At 33.6% G+C, this 13356-nt stretch overlaps 1 long non-coding RNA gene across 1 annotated transcript; it reads left to right on the top strand.

The window, feature by feature from the left end:
• The first annotated feature begins 6239 nt into the window (after positions 1-6239).
• Positions 6240-10182, top strand: LOC134701483 (uncharacterized). Its single transcript, XR_010104130.1, has 4 exons — positions 6240-6286; positions 6793-6911; positions 9047-9187; positions 10086-10182. It is a non-coding gene; the product is annotated as an uncharacterized LOC134701483 (long non-coding RNA).
• The last annotated feature ends 3174 nt before the right edge of the window (positions 10183-13356 follow it).

Below are 13356 nucleotides of genomic sequence, written 5' to 3'. Positions count from 1 at the left end.
TGTCAAACCTCTAACCTGTATGATGTCATGTCAAACCTCTAATCTGTATGATGTCTTGTCAAACCTCTAATCTGTATGATCTCATGTCAAACCTCTAATCTGTATAACATCATGTCAAACCTTTAACCTGTATGATGTCTTGTCAAACCTTTAATCTGTATGATGTCATGTCAAACTTCTAACCTGTATGATCTCATGTCAAACCTCTGACCTGTATGATGTCTTGTCAAACCTCTAATCTGTATGACATCATGTCAAACCTCTTATTAGTATGACATCATGTCAAACCTCTAACCAGTATGTCATGTCAAACTTATAACCTGTATGATGTCATGTCAAACCTCTGACCTGTATGATGTCATGTCAAACCTCTAACCTGTATGATGTCATGTCAAACCTCTAATCTGTATGATGTCATGTCAAATCTCTAATCTGTATGATGTCATGTCAAACCTCTAACCTGTATGATGTCTTGTCAAACCTCTAATCTGTATGATGTAATGACAAACTTCTAACCTGTATGATGTCATGTCAAACCTCTGACCTGTATGATGTCTTGTCAAACCTCTGACCTGTATGATGTCTTGTCAAACCTCTAATCTGTATGACATCATGTCAAACCTCTAATTAGTATGACATCATGTCAAACCTCTAACCAGTATGTCATGTCAAACTTATAACCTGTATGATGTCATGTCAAACCTCTGACCTGTATGATGTCATGTCAAACTTATAACCTGTATTCTAATCTGTATGATGTCATGTCAAACCTCTGACCTGTATGATGTAATGACAAACTTATAACCTGTATGATGTCATGTCAAACCTCTGACCTGTATGATGTCATGTCAAACCTCTAATCTGTATGATGTCATGCCAAACCTCTAATCTGCATGACATCATGTCAAACCTCAAATCTGTATGACATCATGTCAAATCCCTAACCTGTATGATGTCATGTCAAACCTCTAACCTGTATGTTATCAAGTCAAACCTCTAACCTGTATGATGTGGTTTTTTTTGTCAAACCTCTTTTTTTGTATGATGTCATGTCAAACCTCTAACCTGTTTGATGTCTTGTATAACCTCTAATCTGTATGACATCATGTCAAACCTCTAACCCGTATGATGTCTTGTCAAACCTCTAATCTGTATGATGTCATGTCAAACCTCTAACCTGTATGATGTCATGTTTAAACTCTAATCTGTATGATGTCATGTCAAACCTCTAACCTGTATGAAGTCATGTCAAACCTCTAACATGTATGATGTCTTGTCAAACCTCTAATCTGTATGATGTCATGTCAAACCTCTAATCTGTATGATGTCATGTCAAACCTCCAATCTGTATGACATCATGTCAAACCTCTAATCTGTATGATGTCATGTCAAACCTCTAACCTGTATGATGTCATGTTAAACCTCTAACCTGTAGAAAGTCATGTCAAACCTCTGACCTGTATGATGACATGTCGAACCTCTAACCTGTAGAAAGTCATGTCAAACCTCTGACCTGTATGATGACATGTCAAACCTCTAACCAGTATGTCATGTCAAACTTATAACCTGTATGATGTCATGTCAAACCTCTGACCTGTATGATGTCATGTCAAACCTCTAACCTGTATGATGTCATGTCAAACCTCTAATCTGTATGATGTCATGTCAAATCTCTAATCTGTATGATGTCATGTCAAACCTCTAACCTGTATGATGTCTTGTCAAACCTCTAATCTGTATGATGTCATGTCAAACCTCCAATCTGTATGACATCATGTCAAACCTCTAATCTGTATGATGTCATGTCAAACCTCTAACATGTATGATGTCATGTTAAACCTCTAACCTGTAGAAAGTCATGTCAAACCTCTGACCTGTATGATGACATGTCAAACCTCTAACCAGTATGTCATGTCAAACTTATAACCTGTATGATGTCATGTCAAACCTCTGACCTGTATGATGTCATGTCAAACCTCTAACCTGTATGATGTCATGTCAAACCTCTAATCTGTATGATGTCATGTCAAATCTCTAATCTGTATGATGTCATGTCAAACCTCTAACCGGTATGATGTCTTGTCAAACCTCTAATCTGTATGATGTAATGACAAACTTCTAACCTGTATGATCTCATGTCAAACCTCTGACCTGTATGATGTCTTGTCAAACCTCTAATCTGTATGACATCATGTCAAACCTTTAATTAGTATGACATCATGTCAAACCTCTAACCAGTATGTCATGTCAAACTTATAACCTGTATGATGTCATGTCAAACCTCTGACCTGTATGATGTCATGTCAAACCTCTAATCTGTATGATGTCATGCCAAACCTCTAATCTGCATGACATCATGTCAAACCTCAAATCTGTATGACATCATGTCAAATCCCTAACCTGTATGATGTCATGTCAAACCTCTAACCTGTATGTTATCAAGTCAAACCTCTAACCTGTATGTTATCAAGTCAAACCTCTAACCTGTATGATGTGTTTTTTTTTGTCAAACCTCTGTTTTTGTATGATGTCATGTCAAACCTCTAACCTGCATGATGTCTTGTATAACCTCTAATCTGTATGACATCATGTCAAACCTCTAACCCGTATGATGTCTTGTCAAACCTCTAATCTGTATGATGTCATGTCAAACCTCTAACCTGTATGATGTCATGTTTAAACTCTAATCTGTATGATGTCATGTCAAACCTCTAACCTGTATGAAGTCATGTCAAACCTCTAACATGTATGATGTCTTGTCAAACCTCTAATCTGTATGATGTCATGTCAAACCTCTAATCTGTATGACATCATGTCAAACCTCCAATCTGTATGATGTCATGTCAAACCTCCAATATGTATGACATCATGTCAAACCCCTAATCTGTATGATGTCATGTCAAACCTCTAACCTGTATGATGTCATGTTAAACCTCTAACCTGTAGAATGTCATGTCAAACCTCTGACCTGTATGATGACATGTCAAACTTCTAACCTGTAGAATGTCATGTCAAACATCTTTCCTGTATGATGTCATGTCAAACCTCTAATCTGTATGATGTCATGTCAAACCTCTAACCTGTATGATGTCATTTCAAACCTCTAATCTGTATGATGTCATGCCAAACCTCTAACCTGTATGATGTCATGTCAAACCTCTGACCTGTATGATGTCATGTCAAACCTCTAATCTGTATGATGTCATGTCAAACCTCTGACCTGTATGATGTCATGTCAAACCTCTAACCTGTATGATGTCATGTCAAACCTCTAATCTGTATGATGTCATGTTAAACCTATTAACTGTATGATGTCATGTCAAATCTATAATCTGTATTACAAATCTTGTCAAACGCCTTATCTTTATGACCTCAATTTAGGTTAAACATCTAAATGTGGTAGTTATATAATAAAGGGTATGTGATATGTATTTTTCAATATCACACACTGTATCAACCCTCAACCAGTATAATCCCTCGAGGATAGCTCTGAGGTTATATTGCTGTCTCGGGGTTGATATGGATGTGATATTGAAAAAGCCATATGATATGCTCCATGTTTAGTAGTGAGTAATACACCATATTCTTATTATTTCATTTTCAGCATTATGTTTCGTAAGAATTTAGTAAAGTGATTGGCCAATTTGCTTTTAGTAAGGCAATATCTAAGGAATGGTGTTCTGACATAAGAGGTCTCTAAACACAATAGCTCCAAATTAAGCTTTTGTAAGTAGAAGCCATATTAATTATGTGTATCAGTCAGGGGGGACTTTAAAAGCATAAAAATATGGTATATGCCAAAACACATAATTAATTGCGCCTGTTGATGTTTCATAGACAGACCTGTTTTGGTCCACAAGGGACCTTCATCAGAGGCATAATGGTGGAGTAATGTTTACACCCTATTTATATAGATATGGTAACCATGGTAACTTGCTAATGAAAGTGATCAGGTGGTTCAGTAAACCGACATTCAGAGATATCTGGCCGATAATGTATCTGGTTGATATCTAAACAAGTTCAATGATCCTGTCAGTAAAAATCCCAATGGGCTGTTGCATGGTTAACAATAATAATTATTAAGCTCTTGTTCATGTTACGGTAAACATTTTGAAAAGTTAATATTTTTGCATGATTCTGTAAACATGATGATATAGTCTGAATTTGGGCTTTAGCATTGGGTATAGTGTGTTTAAATTATTTATGAAGTACATGGTTGTCATTTAGTCTTATCTTTGGCTTATGATACACCTTTTGTTCCACATGTGGTTTCAGCAATGTCACTTATGCAAGTGCAAATTAAGTGACAAGAAAATCAATTTTCATTTCATGGAGTTTTATGTCAAATATATTTTGTGAATAAAATTATTATTCCACTGTTTAATATTTTTACATGTAAAATGATAAAGTGCAAATGCAATAGAAGCACAGTTATTATTACATGGAAATGTAATGCACCTTCACCTTGTCCTGTCAATATTTACAAAATTTAAAAAAAAGTTGTGAATATTATTTAAAGCGCCCAAGTTACCTGGCTCAAATTAAATGATTGATATCACCAATATTTTCATGATTTTTATAAACAATTGACAATCAAACTATAGTATTAAATTAACACACTAACAAATCTAAAAAAAAGTCTCTTTTCTTAAAAGATCTATTTTGAAAAGTTGATATTTTTTTTTTATTTTAAAATTTTAGAATTTGTAGAAAAAAACATATTTGATAATCAATTGATTTGCAAAATTGCTGAAATAATTCCATAGCAAATTGACTTACTATTTCTCCTTTTGATTCAAATATATCCAGGCAAATAGTTAAAATGCCAGAACTTCTGTGATGACTGACTTAAATAGCTATTTTTAAAGGTATCCAGGTAAATAGATGATTGCAAGGTACCTTAAGTTTTTCTAAAAAAAAAATATGAGGATAATATTAAATTTGCATATGGAATACATTTTACGGATAACATTTTAATATTGTTATTATAAATGGAAATGACAGTTTCAAAGTAACATTCAAAACTGGATTTTTTTCATCAAATTTTAATTCAATTTTCATCCATTTTTCCTTCCTTTTTCTACCTTGTTGTGTTAACCAAGGTTTTTAAAAATAGATTAATAGAAAATGACTTGTCTTTTTAAATAAATGTTCCCTTTAAATTTCATTGATTGTTGTGTTAACCATTTTTAGGCTATTGTATACATATTTCTTGTTGAAAATGTATTGGCCTATAATGAAATCTTTAATAAAAAATTATCACTGTTGGTTTTACATGTATAATAGCTGTTTTTATTTATACATTCATTAACTTTAAATTTTTATGTCGTTTTTTTATCTTAAAAATAATGATGTTTGGTTGCTGTCTCATTGGCAATTACCCTCTTTTTATATTATACTTGCAAACTTCATGGAAAATTGAAAATTATTATGTGATTAATATTATGTGATTATAGTCACATGGCAACAATCATAAGAATGAAACTTTTTATATACTGTTTCTGGCATTGGCATCATCAGCAGTTGTTAAAAATAGTGAATAAGTTAATTACACTGACAAGACAAACTTAGGATCATATATATTTATAAGATTTTTAGTTCATGAGTTGTCATGCTTGAAGCTAATGATTCACCTTGTTTAAATAGGCAAAAAAGCAATGTAAAAGCTATTTTTCATTGCTCCTAACTAAAAGTTGAGAACATATAGTTTTACCCCTGTCTACCTGTCTGTTCATTCATCCTTCTGTCAATTTGAATGCTGGTGTTTTGTACATATATTGTCCTAAAAAATATGTCGACAATAAAGACAATGTTAACACTCAAGTTTTTACCGCAAAGTATCTGTTATATGGTGGACATGTTTCACCTAAAGATAAGCATCATCAGGACATTTTCATATTTTTCAAAATGACTGTGAATACCTAGCGGTATCCACTTGTTTTACCTTACCGCACAATCACCACTCCAGGTGTTGGTTCACTTACATTTTTACAGTGTTCCAAAAAATAAGTAAATGAGTGATAAAGGTATTAAAGAAACATATAGTATAGCATCTCAGTAATTTATATTGGCCAACATGTTTAGAAAATTTATTCATTCATTTAATGAATGTGCCAACACCAAAAAAGAGGCAAACAACAAGATCATGTACAAACTGTATTGTCACATACAAAACTTAGACATAGAAATAAGGGAATTTCAATTATAGGTTTATGAATAAATTTATACTATATATAATTTTTTTTCTTTTTAGTACCAAAGTATACAGTTTAACATAGGGTGTAAGGTAGGTTATAGTCCTAATATCAGATGAAATACAGTTTCTTGCTTTTTATCAAATTAAACCTGAAGACAGTTTCATTGCTTAAAAAACATGTTTAAAAAAATCTACTTCTGGAACAAGTGTAAAACAATTCTCTTTCATAGAAGGTGTAACACATCAAATAAAGCTGGCAGAATTTTAATTGACAAAAAATTGAAATGGGATAAGTTTTCTAAGGAGAAGGACAAATGATGAAATTTAAAATATATCTGGTAGACCGTCCCTCCACAGTGTGTGCCCATTATTTACTATGCAATTGCTAGCACTGTAAAAATCATATATGGATATCTAAGGGATGGACAGTGTGCAGGAAACAGGAATTAAAGGGGGCGCTGCGGATGAGGGGGAGTAAAAATAGGGTTATTCTGAGAATAAAGTTAGATGGATTTTCATCTGGGTATAGGGCATGTAAATATATGTATAAACAGAAAAACTATGTAAAAATGAAAAGATCAACATTCTATTTACAGATGCTGTATGACTTAATTATATGTAATATTTGGACATCACAACACATGATACAAAGTCTGTATACAATGCTGTCTAAATCTGGTGAGATACAACTCTGCTTAGAAAGATTACATTAGAGGTAGAAACTACATTTTTTTTAAATATAGGTGTGACTGTGACCACTGCATCAAGTTAAATATAGCTCTTCCCCCAATATTTTATATTTTTATTAAGACTAGCTTGGTTTGTGTTGTATTTTTTACAGTAAAACTTGTTTGTATTCGTCAATATCCTGAACCAACAAGACAACACACTGTCAATCTGTGTACACCATACAAGATATTTACATCATTTAAAAGCACAGCAAACAATTTACTTTAATTTACCAGAACACATATTTAGTAACATTTTAGTGTTCTTTTTATCTTAATAAAAAAATACCCTATGAACCATGACTTCGAAACTTTGTGCATTAATTTACAAGATGTTAATCCAGCAGTTTTTTTTATTAAAATAAAAAGAAGGAAACAAAAAAAGGAAAGAAAAACAAAAATCTCAATTCTCAATTTTATAGCAGGAAAGAAAATCTATGATTGATAAACAATAAACTGAATCTACACCACAAATATATTAGTATTGTTTTTTTTCACAGGAGACAACAGTTGTTTGAAAAAGATGAAAATAATTTCTTCTCAGAAAAAATCATAACCGATTCTCATGTATAGTGCACACTTAAAAGGTGGTACCTAACACTACAGGGAGATAACTCTGTAAAGTCAGTGAAACGTTTTAATTACGTTGTGTTGTAAAGGGAATATTAAGCTTCTCAATGCTAAAAATTGGTGTTTGTCAAACTGCTATATAATCAGTGTAATTTTTCTGACAAAACGGTTGGTTCAAAATTTTTGAATTTTTTATATTTTTGTTAAAGGGTCAAAGTAAATACATTGTTAAAATTTCATGAAATTAAACGAGCCAAATTAATTTTAGTGAAAGTGTTGGGTACCACCTTAAGGTACAGTAAATGTCTGACAGCATAATTGGGAGTAAAACAGTGATCTGACTAAAGTTAATTGTAAATAAATCATAATTTTAAAAGAATGTATAACTTTGTTATGGTATGTACCTTTAAACATATGATAAAGCTATTATATACTGTTGGTTTCTTGATTTTTTTATTTGGAAATTTTGTTTAAGCAGAATTTTTATGCCCCATTTATGGGCATCATGTTTTCTGGTCTGTGCCTCCATCCGTCTGTTCATTTGTTTGTCTGTTCGTTCATCCATCCTTTCATCTGTCTGTCCCACTTCAGGTTTAAAGTTTTGGTTATATTTTTTGATGAAGTTGAAGTCAAATCAACTTGAAACTTAGTACACATGTTCCTTGTTATATGATCATTCTTATTTTAATGCCAAATTAGAGAATTTATCCCATTTTCGTGGTCCACTGAACATAGAAAAGGATAGTGTGTATGGGGCATCCGTGTACTGGGGGCACATTTTTGTTTCTTTATACTGTATTCATAGGTGTACCGAATACATATCTTGTGTAAAATCTTCCAATGTCACCAAGTAATTTTGAAAACAATTTTCTACAAAAGTAGACATTTTAGTTGCTTGATATATATAACACTTTGGATCTGTATAATTTGTCTCAATTGATTTTATAACAACAATGGAATAAATACACACAATGACATTGGATTATTTTCAAGGGCAATAACACAAATCTGGCAGTGAAATATTTAGTATAAAGTGAAAAAAAAAAAAAAAAAAAGGTTTGATCTACATCATGTTGAAAAATGCCATCATCTTACAATTTTATTTATTTTCATTTATAATTGAAGAGTACTTTTTCAGCTCATATTACAGAAACATATTCTCATTCCCAGAGATAGTGGGAGGCACTGTTATTGCTGATTTACATATTCTTATATCAACAGTGGATGATATCAAAATAGGTTTCTTTTATCAATTGTAGATGGTTGAGGGTTTATTAAGACGGAGAAAAAACACAATTTAAAGCCAAAAGTCACACGTAAAAATATTGCAAGATTTTAAAAAAAATGTTTTCTTGAAGTTAATTTTACACTACGGTATATCCTTTCTTACAAAAATTGTAAAACAAAACTCTACCCATCCTAAACCATTTGATTGGGACAATTATATTTTTTAGAAGACACGTTTCACTATAGAATACCCAAATCTTACAGCTTTACTTTTTTCAAAAATATCCATGATAAGAACTAACTTTGAAAGTGTTTTTTTATGTAGGTAATATGGTAATACATGGATTTACAGACAGTATAATATTGGAGAAGTGGCAGGACTCAAAGTAGCAGGTCATTTCATTTGTCTTATATCAACGGAAAAAATTAGGAAAACCTCAGAAATAATTTACACATTACTTTTAAGGTAAGGAATGAAAATGTATGGTCTAAATCATAATAAACATTTTTAAATTCAATGTCAATAAATGAGATTACCGTGTATCATTATCATTCGTGAGTTGATTTTGTGGGCATTAGGAAACCCCAAATTCAAATATTAACAAAGTTTAAATTGTTTAAACAAATATCTGTAAAACATTAAATCAAGTGAGTCTTATTTATAGGGTCTAAACGTGACACAGGATTTCCAATTTTTTGTAAGGGTGACACGTGAAAGTCAAATTATTGTGATGTAAGAACGGGAAATGAAGTCAAGGAGGACATGGGAAATTACAAAATAATGAGAATTGCTATTGTACATAGTGTAAGTGGGATACAGGAATCTGACAAAAAAGTAAGTGGGATCTGGGATCAGAACCCCCCAATGAAACCCCTATATCCAAGCAAATACATTTTTTTCTTTAAAATGGTACCAACAAAATTAAATGAATCCACAGTAAGGAAATTATAAACAAAGTTCATAAAACATGACACAGAAAACTGGAAATTAAGCATCACAAACTCCATGCCATTAAAAAGGGGAGGTAATCAGGTGCTCCTGAAATTTGACCAGTTCCTCCTTCACTTGACACATGTCCTGTAACTCCTGTTAATATTGTAGGCAAGATATTACTGGTGAAAGGTCCTTAAACTTTATAGATATGATATCAATTTAACCTTTCATTTAAAATATAATTATCTTCAGAAGCATCAATTTTTGTTTCACTCTTGTCCTGAATATGGATCAGTATTTGCCACTGAAAGTTCTAAATCCAATCTGAATAACTAGATGACTGTAAATGTCTATGTTTGCTCAGACCTCAATGCATGTGCTATCATTTTATTTATGTATTGCTTATGTTCTGTACATTTGTATTTTGCAGAATGAAGTCTTCCCGTTATCCTCCAGGAATATGATGTCTGCCTTAATATTGGGTACACTATAGTCAACATATCGTTTAGAATAAATATAACAAACAACTTTAGAATTATTTTGTAAGCCTTTGTCCTTATAGTCTTCTCACAATCATGCTGTGTAAACTTATATTTTATTTACATAAAAGGACATTTTTTTTGGCAAGTTATCTGCCCATTATATTTGATAATTAAAAGATTTGGAAATTGGTGGATTAAACCTAGTTTTATAGCGCTAATCCTCTCACTTTGACGACAGGCTCATCAAGTTCCATTATATTTACAATGATGTGTGAACTAAACAGACATAATAAATAAATTATTCAAAATATGGATACAGCAGTCATCATCGTGTAACAATTTTAAAAAGGAACAATTTAACAGAACACAAAAACATCTATCTACAAACACATTCATTGATTCACGTGTCTGACGTCAGAAAATTTTATATGTGACATATATATGTCTTTCAATGTCTGTATATACAAACAATTTAAAAATTTCAAATAGGCAATGTTAGCATACAGGCTTAAAAAATCAAAAGTATGTAAGAACTAATTTCAGAAATAGACCAAAATTTAAAATAGCACAAAAGTTTTATAGAATTTATAAGAATCAACAAATAGTTTAATCCACTATGTGATTGAATAATTTTGACGTTTGTGGTTCAAAGTATTTTGTAATTCATAATAGAAATAAATCATAATGACATCCATTAGAACAATATGATACTGACAGGATCTTTTAAAGTACAGAGACACGTTATAAGAACCAAAGAAATACAAAAATTTGCATATACAAAAAAAAACAGCAAAAAATGAAAAACAATACAAACAAATTGATGTGATGTTTAAGTACATAGCCACATTAAATGGATATCACATAAAACAATCCAACAGTAAACGTACTATCAATAATAGAACAAAGACAAATGAAAGAACAATGACAAATGAAAGAACAATAAAACACGTTGTTAAGATGATAAACAACATCAGTACGCAAAATCTACACATCAAGACCATCCTGTATTATTTGTGAAATTGATACGGAATATTCATCAACAAGGGTTGTTACCTTCTGATGAACTTTTTAGCTCACCTGGCCCGAAGGGCCAAGTGAGCTTTTCTCACCACTTGGCGTCCGTCGTCCGTCGTCGTCCGTCGTCGTCCGTCGTCGTCGTCGTTAACAATTTACATTTTGAACTTCTTCTAGAGAACCACTGAATGGAATGGAACCAAACATGGCATGAATGTTCCTTATGAGGTGCTGACCAAGTGTTGTTACTTTGTAGCCGATCCATCATCCAAGATGGCCGCCAGCGGGGGACTTAGTTTAACATAGGACACTATGGGAAATGCATACAAATGACTTCTTTTAGAGAACCATTGAATGGAATGAAACCAAACATGGCATGAATGTTCCTTATGAGGTGCTGACCAAGTGTTGTTACTTTGTTGCCGATCCATCATCCAAGATGGCCACCAGCCGGGGACTTAGTTTAACATAGGACCCTATGGGAAATGCATACAAATGACTTCTTTTAGAGAACCACTGAATGGAATAAAACCAAACATAGCATGAATTATCCTAATGGGGTGCTGACCAAGTGTTGTTACTTTGTAGCCGATCCATCATCCAAGATGGCCGCCAGCGGGGGACTTAGTTTAACATAGGACCCTATGGGAAATGCATACAAATGACTTCTTCTAGAGAACCACTAAATGGAATGAAACCAAACATAGCATGAATATTCATTCCTTATGGAGTGCTGACCAAGTGTTGTTACTTTGTAGCCGATCCATTATCCAAGATGGCCACCAGCGGGGACTTAGTTTAACATAGCACCCTATTGGAAATGCATACAAATGACTTCTTTTAGTGAACCACTGAATGGAATGAAACCAAACATGGCATGAATGTTCCTTATGTGGTGCTGACCAAGTGTTGTTACTTTGTAGCCGATCCATCATCAAAGATGGCCGCCAGCAGGGGACTTAGTTTAACACAGGACCCTATGGGAAATGCATACAAATGACTTCTTTTAGAGAACCACTGAATGGAATAAAACCAAACATAGCATGAATGTTCCTTATGGGGTGCTGACCAAGTGTTGTTACTTTGTAGCCGATCCATCATCCAAGATGGCCGCCAGCGGGGGACTTAGTTTAACATAGGACCCTATGGGAAATGCATACAAATGACTTCTTTTAGAGAACCACTGAATGGAATGAAACCAAACATGGCATGAATGTTCCTTATGAGGTGCTGACCAAGTGTTGTTACTTTGTTGCTGATCCATCATCCAAGATAGCCGCCAGCCGGGGACTTAGTTTAACATAGGACCCTATGGGAAATGCATACAAATGACTTCTTTTAGAGAACCACTGAATGGAATAAAACCAAACATAGCATGAATGTTCCTTATGGGATGCTGACCAAGTGTTGTTACTTTTTAGCCGATCCATCATCCAAGATGGCCGCCAGCGGGGGACTTAGTTTAACATAGGACCCTATTGGAAATGCATACAAATCACTTCTTCTAGTGAACCACTGAATGGAATGAAACCAAACATGGCATGAATGTTCCTTATGTGGTGCTGACCAAGTGTTGTTACTTTGTTGCTGATCCATCATCCAAGATAGCCGCCAGCCGGGGACTTAGTTTAACATAGGACCCTATGGGAAATGCATACAAATGACTTCTTCTAGAGAACCACTGAATGGAATGAAACCAAACATGGCATGAATGTTCCTTATGAGGTGCTGACCAAGTGTTGTTACTTTGTTGCTGATCCATCATCCAAGATAGCCGCCAGCCGGGGACTTAGTTTAACATAGGACCCTATGGGAAATGCATACAAATGACTTCTTCTAGAGAACCACTAAATGGAATGAAACCAAACATAGCATGAATGTTCCTTATGGAGTGCTGACCAAGTGTTGTTACTTTGTAGCTGATCCATTATCCAAGAAGGCAGCCAGCGGGGGACTTAGTTTAACATAGGACCCTATTGGAAATGCATACAAATCACTTCTTCTAGTGAACCACTGAATGGAATGAAACCAAACATGGCATGAATGTTCCTTATGTGGTGCTGACCAAGTGTTGTTACTTTGTAGCTGATCCATCATCCAAGATGGCCGCCAGCGTGGGACTTAGTTTAACATAGGACCCTATGGGAAATGCATACAAATGACTTCTTTTAGAGAACCACTGAATGGAATGAAATCAAACATGGC

Source organism: Mytilus trossulus, unplaced genomic scaffold (assembly GCF_036588685.1).
Source record: "Mytilus trossulus isolate FHL-02 unplaced genomic scaffold, PNRI_Mtr1.1.1.hap1 h1tg000244l__unscaffolded, whole genome shotgun sequence".
In the NCBI taxonomy this organism is placed as follows: domain Eukaryota; kingdom Metazoa; phylum Mollusca; class Bivalvia; order Mytilida; family Mytilidae; genus Mytilus; species Mytilus trossulus.
The sequence above is the reverse complement of the archived record's forward strand: the minus strand, read 5'-3'. Positions and strand labels throughout refer to the sequence as shown.